The following is an 18,784-nucleotide window of genomic DNA, read 5'->3' on the forward strand; positions in this document are numbered from 1 at the left end:
AGAAGCAATTTAAATATGTTCAGGGACCATTTTCATCTCCAGAATTAAGGATTATTTTGATGTTACATCATTGCCTTTTCTCTTTTACTTTCCTTTTTAGTTTTATTTTAGGATTCCCTATTTTTAATGTTCATACAGAGATTTCTTTAACTGAAATACCGAATAGTTTCTTTGGTGTGAAAAACTATAATAGTACACAGGATCCTAATGAGAGAATTAATAATGTGAAATAAGAAGTAAAGGGCTAAAGGTGTAAGGAAAGTGGGAAGGGTGGGGGAAAGGTAATAAGGGAGAGGAACAAAATATGAGAAACTGAAAAATGGAAATAAAGTGTTTGTAAATGGGGAGGGGAGGAGGGGGTGAAGGGAGGGCAGGGACAAGGGGAAAAATGAGAATCAAGACCTATTATGTAAAGGTACAGAATCCCAATCATGAATATAACTGTATTTGTATACCTAGATTGTACCAACAACCTCAATAAAAAGGAAAAAAAAAAAAAAAGAAAATGGGAAGACATCCCTTGTTTGTGGGTAGGAAGAACCAATATAGTGAAAATGGCCATATTTCCAAAACTGCTACAGAGATTCAATGCAATCCCTATTGAAATCCCAACAGTATATTTCACAGAACTAGAGAAAACAACACAAAATTCATTTGGAACCAGAAGAGACCTAGAATAGTAAAAGCCATCCTAGGCAACAGAGATATGGCAGCTGGTATAACAATTCCCAATTTGAAACTATACTACAAAGCCACTGTGATAAAAACAGCATGGTACTGTCAAAGAAACAGACCCAAGGATCACTGGAACAGATTAGAAGATGCAGAAACAACTCCAGACATACTCAGCTACTTCATCTTTATATGGTTTTGTTTTTGGTATCAGGGATTGAACTCTGATCCTTGCACTTGTGAGGCAGGCACCAGAGCCACTGAGCTAAATCCCTGGCCCAGCTACCTTATCTTTAACAAAGGAGGCAACCATCCTCCCTGGAAGAAAGATAACCTCTTTAATAAATGGTGTTGGAAAAACTGGATTTCAATTTGCCAAAGATTAAAACTACATCCCTATTTTCACCATGCACTAAACTAAAATCCAAGTGGATTAAAGATCTAAATATTAAAAAGAAACACTAAACTTGTTGGAAGATAAGCTAGGTAGAACTCTTGAAGACACTGGCATAGGAAAAGACTGAACAAGTCCTCAGTAGCAGGGGAACTAGCACAAAGAATCAACAACTGGGATCTCATCTTTTTAAAAAGCTTCTGCACTGCAAGAGAAACCAAACAAAACTAAGAAACAACCTACAATGTGGGAAAATAATTTTATCAGCTGTTCCTCAGACAAAGGACTATTATCTAGAATACATAAAGAACTAAAAGAAAAAAATCAGGCCCCCCAAATATAAAGACCCAATTTAAAAGTGGGCATCTGAAATGAACAGACATTTATTTCTCAAAGAAGTAGAAGCAGCAAATAAATATATGAAAAAGTTTTCAACACCACCTAGTCATTCGAGAGACAACACTGAGATTGCACCTCACCCCAGAAGAACGGCTGCTCTCAAGAAATCAACCAATGACAAATTCTGGCGGGGATGTGGGAAGAAAGGGACCCTTCTTCATTGTTGGTGCGAGTGCAGACTGGTGCGACCACTGTGGAAATCAATCTAGAGATACTCTGAACAACTAGGATAGAAAGTCCCGTTTGACCCAGCTATTCCCCTGCTGGATATCTTCCTGAAAGAATTAAAAGAATCATACCACAGGGATATATGTTCACCCATGTTTATAGAGGCACAGTTTGTAATAGCTAAAACTTGGAAACAGCCCAAATGCCCATCAACTCCAGACTGGATAAAGAAGATGTGTGTGTGTGTTTTTTAAATAAAAAAACTACTACTCAGCCATAAAGCAGTTAGAGACAGTTATAGCTAAGAGCACGCATGTTAAGGACATACTCATAAGTGAAATTAATAGTACACATATGTGAAATTACCATATAGTTTCTCTATATGGTATGATAAACTATATGGTGTGATAAACTAAAAGTGTAAATAAGGGTCAAAATGTATGATACTGTGTAACTGGAATAAAAGATCTAAAATTGCTGGGGAAACGGGAGGGATAGGGGAAAGGTAAGAAGGGAGAAGAAAAAAAAATAAGAGAAGGGGAAAAAAATGGAAACAAAGTCTTTGTAAACAGGGAAGGGTGGAAGGGGGAAGGGAGGCTAGGGGAATGGGGAAAAAATAAGAACCAAGACCTGTCACGTAAAGGTACAAGATCCCAGTGATGAGTGTAACTGTTGTGTACCTAAGATGTACCAAAAATATATATTAAAGAATAGAAGGAGGAGGAGGAGGAGGAGGAGGCCCAACTACCCTAAAGTTTGACATGCTTTAGAGGGCCCACAGGGGCTCAGAACATGAGCAGAGCCATGCTGGACCATCCAGAAGAGGCCAGCCACCAGCTCAACACCACTTTCTGACCTCAGCTGGTTTCACAAAGGCCAGAAAAAGACTGCCTGGTAAACTGTCCTAAACTCTGGACCCAAAAGTCGCACGATGGCGTGGAAGAATCTGTTACACCGAAGTGGGTAGCTGACCAGGGCTACCCACGCTCTGCTAAGCTGCTCTCGGCTCCATTTCCTCCCGCTAGCTCTACTTAGCAGAACCAACACTGACTTGTGATCCTTCTTCTCATTGTTTGGACTGAATATCAGAGGCCACGCAGAAGTCATTGACGTCAATAGTTCTGTTTGACAGTATTCCCCAAGTGTATTTTTGGACTCGTCTATTATTTATGCTCTTTCATTTAACTTTACAGGCAGATAGGGCAGGAAGAGTTGGCAGTGTTCCAGAATATGAGCTAAATGGATTTTTCTGTTGTTTTCAAGGAGGAAATGACAAAGCGAAAATCTTTAGCTCTCTTCCCACTAAGCTAAACTCCCTATTTATGGGGGGAGGGGGTTTCCTATGGCAACCTGACCCTTAAAGTCTCAAATCTCAAATGAGGACCTGCTCTTACATGCTTTGGGTAGGCAGTACACCCTCCTGACTTCACTCTCATGATTTTATTTTTAAATTTTATTTACTTATTTATTTTTGGTTCTGGGGATTGAACTCAGGTCCTTGTGCTTGTGAGGCAGGCGGCAGAACCACTGAGCTAAATCCCTGGACCTCTCATGATTTTATTTACATTTATTTTATTTGAAGTTTTAAAAATACTTCAGAGGATAAAAATGTGTCCAAAATGGCTGGTAACTACTGCCAAGATCCGATATATAGAAGAATAAAAAATTTTCAAATAACTGACACTTCAGTTCTCAGGTTCTCTGTTGTGACATATCAAATATTAACTAGAAAATTAATCATTAAGGACATTAATGAAACCTGTCTTTTGGTGTTACATTGCCCCTGAAACAATGAGGCTGGTTAACTTTTGGCCTTCCGTCACTTCCCTAGAAACCCTGTCTCTGTCTTATATATCATTAAGGGCGTCCACTCTTTCATGCCCATTGATTTCTGTGAATTTGTCGACTTCTAGAAGCATCACAACTAAAGCTTCACCTTGACTTTCAACTCTTTCAAGCGGAACCTCCAAGGTTAGTCTGTCTACGTTGATTTGATGTTTAAGATGTGTTACAAAGGAAGGGGAATTATTGGCCCATGACAGGGCAAAGAGGCAGTTACCAAAGAAGGTTTATGCGGCTGAGCGGCTCAGGGCAGAACTCTAGGGCAGCAGGAGAGAAAGTTAAGGCTGAGGAGTGAAGTCCTGAGTTTCAGAATGAGCTCAGAGCACCATCTCACAGCCTGCAGCTGGACACTCAGCCTGGCGGAGGGAGGCTGATCCTGATGTGTAATCTGAATGGGCTAAACCTTGGCTTCCTCTCTGCCCATAAACTTGGCTCCACTCTCAAGAAGCACTCAAACTTCCTTCCACCTTGGATCCTGGTGCTAGGCCTCTCTTCTACCAGCCAGGTGTTCAGACACCTAGAAGAAGGAGCCCTGCAGCTCCGGTCTGTGCTGATGCTCACCTATGTCTCACTCATTCTCAACCAAATCGTCCATAACCAGCAGGGCAAAATGGAGCTCTAAAAGTTAAGTTTTCTTTTTCTTTAGAGACAAAGGAGTTTTCCAAACTTTTTTGGACCTAGGGAGTAAACCATCACCTCCCTCCTCTCCTCAGTCTAGAATAAGGAACAGAAGCTGACACAAAAATGTGGGGCCCAATTTCATTTCCTTAGTGAAGGGAGGGAGCAGAAGATGGCCGGGAGAGGGGAAGGAAACTGGAGCTGTCTACCATCTCGTTGTATCCCTTCTCCCTCTGTCCTTTACTATAAAAGTCCCTTGCATACCTGGACACAGGGAGATGGTGATTTGTGACAGACAACACGAGGCCCCTCCATCTCCTCAGGGATGGCTTTGAATAAACGTTTTTCCCTTTTACCCAACAGGCCTTGCGTGGTTTGTTGGGAGCAGTGAGCAGAGCCCGGCATATGGACCTGAGCTGCGGGTAACGTCTGCACTTGCCCTTCTACTACTGCTCTTGGTGATGACGGCTGCCAGCCGTCCAGCGCCTTCTCTCAGCCTGTGTTCCACGTGACGTCCTCCGTGTCCTACCGTGCGCACGGATGGCGTCTTTCTAGAGCAGTACTCGAATAATCTCAAACCGATCTGGTTGATTATGAAACACCGGATGTGTAGTGAAAAGAGCCTCTGCATATGAAAACAGTTGTGTTTCAGTGCGAAAAAGAGCAAAACATAAAACTGCAACGTGAAATAAACAGACTTAAGGAGCTACTTAGAAGAAACAGCAACACTTAATGTGTACGGACCTAACAAGAGAGTGTCAAAGTTGTGAAACAAAACCGACTGAACTACAAGGAGGAGTAGATGAATCCATTACTATAGCTGAAGGCTTGAACAGGCAGAAAATTGGCAAAGGACAACTGAAGTCAGCGCCGCCATCAATGAACTGGACATAGTTGACGTAAATAGAAAACTTCACCCAGAACAGAATACACATTCTTCTCAAATTCACACGGGACATTGAGAAGGATGCTGGACATTCTGAGGCATAGATACATGCCAACACATTTAAAAGAATAGAAAGTACACAATGTTTTCAGACAAAAACGGAATTAAAATAGAAATCAGAAGCAGAGATACAGGTGGAAAAGATCTCCAAATAATTGGACATTGGTGTCAAGGGCCAGTCAGGTGAGAGTCCCAACGAAAAGAATGAACGTGGAGCAGACATCACAAAAAAGCAGGGACAAAGTTTATTTTACAGCATACCCCGAATAGTGGCCATTATCAGTTTTTCTGAGACAAAATAAGAAAACAGCCTTGACCCTGCAGAGCTGTGCGGAATGGCGCGGCCATCCATGCCGACATCGTTATTATAATAAAGTCTGTTGTGTGCCTTCACTAAATGACAGAGTTGTGTCCTTCGGTGCCCTTAAGTGTCCTCAGATGCCTGGGCTTTGACACATCTGCCAGCAGCCCCCTACAATCGGGCAGACACTTCTAAGTAAAAATGGCTTCCACAAGAAATCTCAAGAAAAATTTTAAAATATTTTAAGCTAAATGAAAATGAAAATACAACTCATCAAAATTTGGGAGCCTCCCAAGAAGTACTTAGAGGGAAATTCGTAGCATCAAAAGCATATATTTTATGTATGCATGTATTTATTTATTTAGGTACCGGAGATCAAACTCAGAACCTCACACTTGCGAGGCAGGCAGCAGGACCACTGAGTGAAATACCCGGCCCAAAAACGTTTGTTTGTTTGTTTATTTATTTTTTGAGACAGGGTCTCACTATGTAGTTGAGACTGACCTGAAACTCACTATGTAGCTCAGGCTGGTCTCGAACTCACAGCGATCCTCCTGCCTCAGCCTCCTGAGTGCTGGGATTACAGGAGTGTGCCACCAAAAAACTATATTTTAAAAGAAGAAAGATCTAAAATCAACAGTTAAGGGCCAGCAATTTTGCTCAGTGGTTCCACCTCCCGCCCTGCAAGCACAAGGACCGGAGTTCGATCCCAGCTACAAACAAAAAAAAAAAAAAAAAAAAAAAAAAAAAAAATCAATGGTTAAGCTTCTATGTCACAATATCAATTTGTACAACCTCATTCAGGAGGTAGAAACAGAGGGAATACTTCTTATTTCATTCTGTGATTGCTGCAGTATGCTAATACTAAAACGAGATAAAGACATTAGAAGATAATAAATTACACATATTTCTAATGAATACACATGCAAAAATCTTTTACAAATCAGAGGATTAAATTCAACAAGATAGAAAAGAATTATATACTACAATTAAGTGAGATATGTTTCGAGTAAATAAGGTTGGTTCAACATTTGAAAATTACAATTTATCATGTCAGTAGGACAAAAAAGGAAATCACATATTTATATCAACAGAAACAGAAAAGGCATTTAACAAAATCCAATACTGCCATGATAAAAACCCTCAGCAAACTAACAATAGAGGAGGAACTTACTAGACTTGATAAAGATTATCTACCTAAAAATACCCTACAGATAACATCATACTTGATGAGGAGCTAAAAACTTTCCTATTTAAGATCAGGAACAAAGAGAGGATATCTGGCCACTTCTTGCAAGGCAGGCAATGGAACCATTGAGCTAAATCCCCGGCCCCTCTCACCACTTGTTTTCAAAAGGGTGCTGGAAATTCTAGCTAGTATATTGAGACAAGAAAAGGAAATAAGAAATATATGATACGGAAGAAAAAAAATTATCTTTGCAGAGGAAAGGACTATGCAGAAAATTCAAAAGAATTAACAATGGAACTCGGAATTAATAAGTGACTATATCAAGATTGCAGGAAACAAAATTAACATACAATCTGGGGGCTGGGGATTTAGTGGTACCTCTGCCTGCCTTGCAAACAAGCGCTAGATCCCCAGTTTGATCCCTGGCACCAAACAAAAACAGAAACAAAGCATACAATCTGGGTGTGGTAGATACCTGTCTATAGTAACAGCTACTCAGCAAGTTGAGGCAGGAGGATTGCATGAACCCAAGAGTTCGAGGCCAGCCTAGACAACATAGAAAGATACCCATACCCATGAAAAAAATACACGTGTGTGTGTGTGTGTGTGTGTGTGTGTGTGTGTGTGTAAAATTTTCCTACATACCAGGATTGGATAAGTGGAATTTGAAATAAAAATAATACCATTTATATTAACATCACAAAAAATAAATACTTAGGCATAAAAGTAATAAAATACATACACAAATCTAATGCAATATGTGTAAGAGCTGTATTTGGAAAACTACAAACTCCAGTGAAAACAATTGTGGAAGAACCTAACAAATGGAAAGATATTCTATGTTAACAGATAGGAAAACTAAATGATCTCAAGAGGCTAATTCTTCTCAGACTGATCAGTCGAGCCAGGGTAATCAGAGTAAAAGCTTTTATAGGTTATTTGTGGATGTTAACTATTCTGAAATTTATATGAAGAGGGACTACTGCAATTTTCTAGCCGGATATGGTGGTGCATGCCTGTAATCTCAGCGCTCTGGGAACTGACATGGGAGTATCCACATTTGAGCCCACCCTGAGCAACTTAGTGATTTAGTAAGATCCTGTATCAAAACAAAAACTAACAGGGTGGGGATGTAGCTCAGTGCAAAGGCCCTTGGTTCAAGCCCCAGTACTGAAAATAATTCATTAGTTATTTTGAAATGTACAATTAATTGTTGTCATTCATGTCTACACTACTGTGCTACAGAACATGAGAAGTTATTCCTCCTATCCAGCCCACTATCTTAACTCACCACAATGTTGTTTTGGGGGCACGAGCTGGGCCTCTGCACTTGCTGTTTCCTCTGCTGTAAAGCCCCGTACTGAGCTCCCCTTACTCATTTTCTGGCTTCTGCTCAAATGCCATCTTCACAGCAAAGCCTTCTCCTTGGGTTGAATTATGTCTCTTCAAGAAAATGTTTTGAGTTTTTAAACTCTAGTACCTGTGAATGTGACCCTATTTAGAGAAAGGGTCTTTGCAGTTCACAAAGTGAAAATGGGGTCAAAAGAATAGATCCGACTCCAATATGATTGCTGTGCTTATGGCAAGGGGGAGTTTGGATGCAAACACAGCATGGAGGAAAGACAATGTGAACACATAAGGGGTCCACTTTCCATCTATAAACAAGAAAAGACTGAGGCTACCTGAAGTGGCAGAGGGAGATGGAATCAATCTCCATAAGTCTCTTTTCTCTCCCCGACCCTTCCTCCGCCCCCTTACTCCTCTTCTTTTTTCATTTATTTGAGATAGGGTCTAGCTACTGGTTCAAGGTTGGCCTTGAACTCTCTGTGTAGCCCAGGCTGGCCTCAAACTTATGATGATCCTCCTGCCTCAGCCTCCCCAGTGCTGGAGTTACAGGCATATTGCTACAATGCCTATCTTTTTTTTTTCCTTTTTCTTTATAAATAAATATAAATAATAAAGTTTTATTTTTCCAATGTACAAATGTTGAGCCTGTTCACGCTTCTTCACCAGCTGCTGCGGCATCTTCACCTTTGGTATTTCTGATATAAATAACTTGAATTCTGTGCTTTGAAATCAGTTTGACAAGTCCTTTCTTTACCAAGGAGCTCCTGAAGGCACGCCCTGGCCAGTGACCTGCAAATCTTCAGACTCTCAGAGACCACAGCTGGGGTTATAAATTTATAGTTGGAAACTTCCTTACAGAGTTTGTTGTAAGTAGCTCTATCAAACAGGACCAAGTTGTTGAGCTTGTCCTAAATTTTGGACTTCTTTCTGGCCTGACCCCAGATTTTTTCACTGGGTGTTTGTCTTTCCTGGCCAGCTTTCCGGCATCTTTCTTCTCATTGTCATCCTTGGAGAGCACCATGGAGCTCTGAGAACAGCCTCCATCAGTCTTCAGGAGGAACAAGCCCTGCCACTATCGTGCCTTTGGACTTCTGTGACACAATACACTTCTGTTATCTAAGCCGTCTAATCTGTGGTACCTTCTTACAGCAACCTAGTGATCTAATACACCTGCTTTGACCCACATTACTTAAAATTGTATACTCTATTCCCTTTCTTTTCTCTAGAATACAGCTTCCCCTCAATACTGAAAGAGCATTTCTCAGGGCCCCAGCACATACCAAACTCTGAGGAAGCCCAAGTACTTGCCATGAAATGGCACAGGTCTTTTTGTTTTTTTCCTTTTGTGGTACTGGGGCTTGAACCCAGGATATTTTCACTGAGCTGTTGTCCAGCCTTTTTTAAAAAAATTAAGAGAGCCTGGCCAGGTCACTAAATTCATGGGTTTGAACTTTTGATCCTTCTGCCTCAGCCTTCCAGAGGGCTGGGATTGCTGGTGTACACCACCATGCCCAGCTGACTGGCATGGCGTTTGTTATGCCTGGTACCTAGATGCCCCCCCAAAGCCTCAGGTACTCATACGTGGGGTTTTGGGAGTGACAGGATCATGGATCATGGGTGTGTGATACTGGGTTAGTCCACTAATTGGCTGAGCACAGTTCTGGGTGTGAGTGATGGATTTACTGAAGAGGGAAGACTTGCCTTGTGTACTGTGGCACCAACCAACAGGCTTGTTAGCCTGGATGGAATAAAAAGGGAAAGGAGGAAGTCTCACTGTTTTCTGCCTACCATGCTATGAGAGTTTCTCCTCTCTGATGCTTCTCCGTCAGGCTGCCCTGCCGTGCAGCCACCCAATTATGGACTGAAACCTCTGTAAACTGTGAGCTAAAATAAACCTCTCCTTCTTGAACTTGTGGGTGTCAGTATTTTGTCCCAGCAATGAAAAAGTAACTAAGACAGTATTTTCTTACACCCAAGAACATCCTCCATATACCTTAAATTATCTCTAGATGACTCATAATACCTAATATAATGTGCATGCTATACAAATACTTGTACTATATGAGGCATGATGACAAGAAAAAAGACTGTACTGCCCCCTGCCCAAATTTTAATATACAGTTGGTGGAGTCTGCAGGGGGAAAACTCGTAGATATGGAGGGTTGACTGTACTGTCAAACACATTATACACTGGGCCATTTCTTTTCTCACATGTTTGTTTATGGTCTGTTTCCATCCACTGGAATATAAGCACTACGAAGGTGGACTTTTCTTCATGAATCCCAGTACCTATAATCCATACTGCCTTTTATTCAGTCAAGCTTTAGGGCTCTCTCTGGCCTCACCCCATCTCACCAGAGGAAGAAGTTACGTAGTGAAGGGGATGTGTCCCACAAAGCCCACCCCTAGCTTCTGGATGATGCTGTAGGAATTTGTACCTTGCAATGACCTGCACATATGGTCCCAAGCCTACCTCTTGGTCTCGCAGGCCGCTTCCTCAGGTTCATCCTCCTGAGACTTCAGCCAAGGGGTGTGGACAGAGCTTAGGCAGCTTGGCTGCGGTCTCCTCATGGTGTGGGTGGCCCCATCTGCTGTAGAAGGAAGCAGGGAGAAAGGTTGCAGGACATGTGAAGGTGAGTGTACCACACTTGCCCATGTCCCCCAAAAGCTAAGGGACTAGAGGTTGGCCTGCCTTGAATAGTGCGTGGCATGTGGTAAGCATTCAATGGATATGAATAAATGAACTATTAAATGTGGAAATTTTATTTTTATAAGAATCCAGTAACACACCCAGGTGTGCCCACAGTTACAGGGTAAGGCAGGAGGATCAACAATTTGAGCCTAGTCTGGGCTACACAGTGAGTTCAAAACTCAGTTTGAACTATATGACAAGACTCTTTCTCAAAAAAACCAAAGAACAGCCAGGCATGGTGGTGCATGCCTGAAATCCCAGCACTCAGGAGGCTGAGGCAGGAGTATCGCCGGAAGTTGGAGGCCAACTTGGGCTACATAGTGAATTCAGGGCCAGCCTGAGCTACAAAGGGAGAACTTGCATCAATGCCCCCCCAAAAAATAACAAAAAAAAAGACAAACCTCTCCCAAAACAAAACAAACTAAAATCAAAACCAAATAAAAAATAATCAATAATTTTTTCTTTTTTTTAACAAGTTTTATTATGAACATTGCTTTTGTGTGTGTGCGTGCGTGCGTGTGTGTGTGTGTGTGTGTGTATGTGTGTGCATGCTGGGGGTTGACCTAGGGTCCTTGCACTTGCAAGGCAGGAGGCAGAACCACTATGCTGAATCCCATCACAAAATCCTAATTAATTACAGAGAACATTAAAATCTCAATGATTCAACTTGAAAGCAGATCGCGTCCTTCCATTTGAACTGGACCCAGGGTTTTACAACCGAAACAGACCGAGAAGAGGCTTCCCCTCCCCCAGTGGTCTTTATCTCTGCAAACCAGCTTCCTTCCACTCATCCTCCCGCTCCACCCTCCTTATTGTCCTATTTAGTCCTCTTCCCGAGGGAGCAAGGACAAGGGACAATCAATGTAGCTGAGAGTATCAGTAATACGATGAGAGACTTCTACAAGTGACGACTGAAACAACTATAAGGAAAAGTTCATACCTTTAATAAAATAATTCATTTGTAATGGTGAAATCTGAGAGACTTTCTGCCACCTGGGATGGGGGAGAGGAGATTAGATTTGGGGGCTTGTCAGTTACGTACTCTGCACGTAGCCAGTCTGGCTTTTGTCACATTGGACAAACCTGGATAGAAGTTATTTCCTTTGCGTGTAAACTATTGGGTAGATAATTTTATTTCTGATGTTCACCAGCCTAGTCTGCCATATCCCTGTTGTGGGGGATGTATATTTTATTACATTTGAATGTAAAGGGGATCTCATTCTATTTCATATTGGTGGAGTCTGGGTGTAGTATGAAGGTAAGGAAAAATGTTCTGCTTTCAATTTGAATTTCAAAGTTCCAATGTGGTTTCAAAGTTCTTATTAACCAAAGATTTTATGATGCTAAGAAAAATACTGGGTTCTTATAAAAGTAACACATATTTGGTTATTCATTTATTCGTTTCTATTGAATGCCTACCGAATGTCTATTGAATGTCAGGCATTATTAATAGACCTCTTATGTAAGAAACCTATTCTACAAAATGATGGCTACAGTTAATAGCAGGTAGTGTGTACTTGAATATAAAAGAATAGATTTTAAGTATTTTCATAACAACAACAAATATGAGTGTGAGGTATGCCTATGGTAATTAGCTTAGCTGTTACATATATATATATATATATATATATAAACATTTTGTTGTACACTATAAAATCAAGCAAAAGTAAAATATTTTTAAAATGAAATGAAGAGTTTATTTACAGTAAATAGTGACTTGTAGTAGTGCGATGAAAATCCCAATATTATACAAACTACAGACTGTTGCTTCCTGATAGAAGAACAGCTTGTTTGCTATCTCACAGGAAGAAGGTCTTTCAGAAGTCAGGCCCTACAGGCCCTCCGTGGGCTTCCTCAGTGCATGGAAGGTCGGTGGGTCGACAGGCACATCTGTCCCCGTGTGCTCAGTGCTATGTGCCATCCTGCAGCAAGCTTTGATGTGTCGCAGACCCTTCACCAACGCCGCCCAGACACACGGGGGCAAGAAGCACACACACCAAAATGCTGGCTTTTGACGTCATTGAAACACATTCTTCAAGAGTGTGTAAAAAATGCCTATGTACAGGATTGGCATATACTTTTAAACTTCCTTTAGAAATGAAGACCAGACATTCGAGAGATGCAGATGAAAACAACAGTGAGATTCCACCTCACCCCACAAAGAATGGCTGCTATCAAGAAATCACACAATAACAAATGTTGGTGGGGTTGTGGGGAGAATGGAACCCTTCTCCATTGTTGGTGGGAGTGCAGACTGGTGCAACCACTATGGAAATCAATATGGAGATACCTCAAAGAGCTTAGACTGGAGGTTCCATTTGACCCAGCCATCCCTCTGCTGGGTATCTTTCCAAAAGAACTAAAAGAATCAAATCACAGTGATTTATGTGCTCCTATGTTTATAGCAGCACAGTTTGTAATAGCTAAAACTTGGAAACAGCCCATCTGCCCATCAGTTGGAGACTGGATAAAGAAGATGTGGTTTTTCTATAAAATGGAATATTACTCAGCCATAAAGAATGAGAAAATAGATTCATTCATAGGAAAATGGATACATATTGAGGATCTACTCCGAAGTGAAATAAATAAGTCCCACATGTGTAAATACCGAATAGTTTTTCTGGTGTGAATAAACTGCAATAATACATAAGATCCTAATAAGATTACTGACATGGTGAAATGGGAAGAAACGGGCTAAAGGTGTAGGGAAGGTGGGATGGGTAGGGGGATGGGTAATAAGGGAAAAGAAAAAAATGTGAGAGAATGAAAAGATGGAAATAAAGTGCTTGTAGATGGGGAAGGGAGGGGGGTGAAGGGAGGGCAGGGACAAGGGGAAAAAATGAGAACCAAAACCTGTCATGTAGAGGTACAAGATCACAACAATGAATGTAACTGTACTGTATCCCTGAAACGTACCAATAAACTCAATTAAAGCTGAAAAAAAAAAAAGAAATGAAGACCAGACACTGAATTAATTTCTGATTTTTTGCAATTAAAATTGCATTGAAAAAACTTCTGCAAATTAATAATACTTTGAAAGTTAGTAATCAAGTTATGATTTATTAAACAGTTATTATGTACTAGGTACCTTACACTTCTCATTCACGCATCACCATGAAATGTTATAGTGGGAACAGTAGTTCTCCCCATTGTATAGAAGAGAATATGGAATAAACTTAGAAAGTATAAAGATTTCACTTTAATTAACTGCACATTAATCACCCAGGAAGTGGCAGATCTGCCTCACTGCACAGCCTGTGCTGTGGACCTCTAAATTCCTCTGCATTTCTCAAGTCCAGTGATTTCATTGTGCAAATGTGCATCAGCTGCCTACCTGGTCCTGGGCACTCTGCTACATTCCCACACACAAACGTGGACCCAATTCCTGACTCAGAGCTGGTGAGGAGACAAAGAATGAGAAACAAAGGGGCTGAAGGTGTAGCTTAATGGTAGAGCACATGCTTAGCATTCATAAAGCCCTGGTTCAATTCCTAGTTCACAAAAAGCAAACAAAAAATGGAGCAGGGCATGGTGGCGCATGCCTGTAACCCCAGCACTCGGGAGGCTGAGGCAGGAGGATTGCTGTGAGTTCAAGACCAGCCTGGGCTACATAGTGAGTTCCAGGTCTGTCTCAACTACATAGTGAGACCCTGTCTCAAAAAAAAAAAACTCAGAAAAAAAAATGGAAATAAAGTATTTGTAAGTAGGGAAGGGAGGAGGGGATGAAGGGAGGGCAGGGACAAGGGGAAAAAATGAGAACCAAGACCTGTCATGTAAAGGTACAAGATCCCAGTGATGAATGTAACTGTGCTGTATACCTAGAATGTACCAATAAACTCAATGAGAAAAATCAAAAACAAACAACAAAACACACATGTGAAAATAAAATTGCAGTTGTACATGTGACCAATGCTATAAAGGAGAGGCATGTGATACACTGCAAGCCCATAATGTTTGAATTTTGAAAATTTCTACATTTTATAATTGTTTTACAATGTACACATCTTGTTACCTAGAAAAATGAAATACAATAGTCCCCCCTTGAGCAAGGTTACCCTTTCTGTGGTTTTAGTTAGCTGTGGTCAACCCCAGGCCGAAAATATCAAATGGAAAATTCCAGAAATAAAATTACTAAGTTTCAAAAAGCACTTATTATAGTATATTATTACACTTTTTCTATTTTGTTGTTTTTGTTAATTTCTTATTGTGTCTAACTAGAAATTAAACTTTGTCATAAGCAATGTACAGAAAAAGCATAGAGTTTGGTATTATCCACAGTTCAGAATCTGCTGAATACCCTGGAATGTATGCTCAGTGAATAGGGGGTTACCGCACTCCTTTTAGTTAGAACTACATCTTAGAACTGAACTGAGAATTCAACTTTCAGAGTGTGAATATAACAGATTCTCCAACATAACAGATCCTCCAAAAATACCATCCGATCTTGAGGAAAACAGTCTTTTCTATTTGTACATTCCAAACATTTCTCATTTACATATACTAACTATAAGGAACAGCTCGCTAAATGCCTGCTCATGTGTTTCCAATGCTTGCTGAGTCAGTGCGAGGGATACAAATCCCATTAATATTAAGCAAGTCAGGTTTTGAAGTTAATATAAGTTCATGCATTCCTAACCCACCCTCACAGCCATTCTCCGAAGGATTGGCCTCTGGCCCCCACAGTACAGCACAGGAAGACAGGAGCTTGCCCTCAACAGGTGAGCTGAAACAGCTTTCCTAGCCATATGACTGTACTCATAGTGATATATCCAAGGGCGCCTGTTCTTTCTCCTCTTAGTGCGCATTGAATATGTTCTCTCATGACTATTGTTGTCTCCCAACATAGTCCATATTTATAGATTATATTGTCTCTCACCTTTGACTGCAATATAAACATCCTGTAAGGACTTCTAATTTGTCTTGTTTTGAAACATTTTATTGAAATGAAGCAAAAATACAGACTTGCACAAATCCTAAGTGAAACATTGATATATTTTTCTTTGTTTTTTTGTTTGTTTGTTTGTTTTGTTTTGTTTTTTTGGTATCAGGGATTGAACTCTCGTCCTTCCGCTTGTGAGGCAGGTGGCGGAACCACTGAGCTAAATCCCCAGCACTCTTTGGTTGTTTTTTTGAGACAGGGTCTCCATATGTAGTCTGGGCTGCCCTTGAACTTACTATATACCCCAGACTGGCTTTGAATTCCTGGAAATCCTCCTGTGCTAGTTTCTTGGGTAGTGGGATTACAGGTGTGTGCCTCTACGTCTAGCAGGTCAATTAAGTTTTGCAGCATAAGCACACCCACATAATCAGCACATCTTATATGGAATGAAACATTATATGTCCCTGCCTGCCACCTGTCCACCAGCCAGCAGCAGCTGTTTGTGCACTGCCATATTCCAGCACCTCACCCAGTACCTGACATACAGTAGGTATTTAATAACTGTTGGATAAATCCATTTATTTATTCATATTTATTTTGGAGGTGCTTTTCAAAATGCTGGATATCCAAAGAAAAGTAAGATTATTTTTTAAAGGAATAACAAGTGAACTCTTAAGTTTGAGACCCTCAGAGCGCAATTGGAAAACATGAGCCAGGGTTTTATGAAGAATAAGATATTCTGAGGGATATCCACAGCTCAAGAGAGGGAAGGATAGCCTGATGATAGATCTGGTGATTTTTCTGGTGTCTCAAGGTTTGGGGTATGTTCAACTCTCTTGATGTAGTTCAATTTGATTAACATTTACTGATTTCTCACATTTCATAATAAAATGATTCTTAACAGAATTGCTTTTTTTTTTGGTACCGGAGATCAAACTTATCGTTAATAGAATTGTTGAATGTTAAAAGCTGGACGGGGTCTTTATTGATTATTGTATTTAAGCCTCCATTATAAACCCATTTTGAAACATTGGGTTTCAAAAATGCATCCCTTACTTTTCTACTGTAAATTTTTACTTTAATGTAATAGTAGCCAGTTGTGTGTCTCAGTACCTTTCCTTGTGGGATACCGGAAGCAATCTTTGTGTGTACACACTAGGTATGATGAATGGCAAGATGTGTACACATTTGCAAAAGTGTCAAACTGGGATGTGTACCCACATTATGCTCCATCTAACAGGTTTTGTGTATGTTTACCTGAGCACCACAGAGTTTATAGTACACTCACACCATTCTAGGATTTTAAAAAAATGTTTTCTTTTGATTTTTCTGGTAGAAATAGCTCAATTCAGTACAATGATACATGAAAATCAGATTTGCACATTTTGGAAGAAGTCAAAAGTGACTCATCAGATTACTCATGCATGGATGATGAAGATGATCCATTATGGTAAAATATGTTTTCACAGCAGAAGAGAGGTGTGGGTGGATGATGATGATGACGATGAAGAAGAAGAGGAGGAAGAAGATGATGATGATGTCGGCCATGTGAGCCAAAGTTCCTATGACAGTGAAATGGAGCAAGAACCAATTGATACAGACACAGGGAATGCAGACCTCCTTGATTCAGATGATGCAGAAAACAGCAATGTGGGTACATATTTGAGTAGCCAAAATATTGCAAAATGGTCATGCAACCAAGTGGAATGATCCCATGTTAGAACTAGGTTTGAAAACATAGTCTTGGCAGGGATGAAACATATTGGACAGAATGCCAGCACTACCATTCAGTGCTGGAAACTGTAACCAGATGAAACGCTACAGGATACTGTGAAATACACAAAGGCTGAAACACAAGTAAAATGTTCTGTATGCACCAAGAGCCATATTCAAAAATGTATTTATTATGACAACTCACTAGCTTAACTGAAAGCATTCATAGGTCTGCTCTACTTAGCAGGGATTTCTCATGGCAATTGCAGGAGTGTATGACTTATGGGAAAACAGCAGATCAAAATGTGGCATAAAAATGTATGTCCTTGTAGATGTAAAGACTTATTCTGCTTTCAATTTAGAAATGTATTCTGAAACTCAGCCATCAGGTCCTTATTCATATAGTAATAAGCTGAATGTTGTTGTGGACATAGTTGTTGCTCCCATCTCCCAAACTAATTGGAATGTGACATTTGATAACTGGCTTGCTAGTTTCCAATAGATACTACATTTTCTAACAGAGCACAAGTTGACCAGCACAGGAATTATACACAGGAACAAAGCAGAAATTTTAAAGAAACTGGTGCAATTTCCAAACAGAGAACTGTATAGTATAATCTTTTGATTTCAGAAAGATTTACATTGGTCTTGTATATGTCAAAGAAAAAAAAAACTGGTACTACTGATGTTAACATTGTACCACGATGGAAGTATCAATGTGGAAATCTCAACAAAATGGAAGCCTGGGATGGAAACTTTGTACAACAAAACCAAAGGCAGAGTAGATGTTGTTGATGAGTTATGCAGCAACTATGATGTCACTAAAAACACAAAGCACTGACCATGGTTGTATTTTACTTGATTCTAAATGTGTAGTATAGTTCGATAGTTTACGAAGAAAATAACAAATGTAAAATACTATGGAGAAATTTTCTTAGAGGACTGGGGCTGGAACTCATAAGAGCTCATTTCCAGTAGAGGAAAAATAAAATGTTTCTGTCCAGGAAACTATGCAAAAAAAATCGTGGAGCCCACTGGTGAGCTGATAGGTGAACAGGTAGGCACAGCATTCCAAAGACCTACTATAACAACAGGAAAACCAAAAAGATGTCAACTGTGCCCTACAAAAAGGATAGAAAGGGGCTGAGGATCTAGCTCAGTGGTTCTGCTGCCTGCCTCACAAGTGCAAGGTCCTGAGTTGTGTCCCCAGTACCAAAAACCAGAAACAAAACAAAAAAATGACAGGAAAGCAAAACATTTCCAGTTAGTTTTGATAGATGCAAGAGACATGGCAACAGAACTCTACCACCATAACCACATCTGTGTTAACTGTCCTCAAGGGCAGAGACCTCTGGCTCGAGCTGTACCACTCAGATTCTCTCAAAGAAACTTGAAAACATGAACAGAGATTATAAGTAGGGTTGAAGTTCATGACAGCGGCAGCCCAGAAAAATAGCTATGAGCTCAGACTCTTGGAATCCCCGGAGGAACCCTGGCTTCCTGCCCCTCCTCTTCCCAAGACCTAGCTGCTCACATCTTCCTTTGAATCTGTGAGCTCCACCATGTTTGGCCAAGACACTCTACCATCAGTCTATTCCTCCAATATCCTTTCTGTTTTCTTTTT

At 40.5% G+C, this 18,784-nt stretch overlaps 2 long non-coding RNA genes and 1 pseudogene across 2 annotated transcripts in view; 1 reads left to right on the forward strand and 2 right to left on the reverse strand.

The window, feature by feature from the left end:
* Window positions 1-3,444: 3,444 nt before the first annotated feature.
* On the forward strand, window positions 3,445-5,105 carry LOC117286780. The gene is made up of 2 exons (XR_004517903.1): window positions 3,445-3,604; window positions 4,457-5,105. It is a non-coding gene; the product is annotated as an uncharacterized LOC117286780 (long non-coding RNA).
* Window positions 5,106-8,525: 3,420 nt separating this feature from the next.
* Window positions 8,526-8,897, reverse strand: LOC104861035 (annotated as a pseudogene).
* Window positions 8,898-10,355: 1,458 nt separating this feature from the next.
* The window catches only part of LOC104860747, a 17,011-nt gene continuing 8,582 nt past the window's right edge, over window positions 10,356-18,784 (reverse strand). Inside the window, exon 3 of the long non-coding RNA XR_779794.1 lies at window positions 10,356-10,467. This is a non-coding gene — a long non-coding RNA (uncharacterized LOC104860747). The remainder of the gene's footprint in view (window positions 10,468-18,784) is intronic.

The sequence above is a fragment of the Fukomys damarensis genome, unplaced genomic scaffold, assembly GCF_012274545.1.
Source record: "Fukomys damarensis isolate Sample0158 unplaced genomic scaffold, DMR_v1.0_HiC HiC_scaffold_18, whole genome shotgun sequence".
NCBI lineage: Eukaryota > Metazoa > Chordata > Mammalia > Rodentia > Bathyergidae > Fukomys > Fukomys damarensis.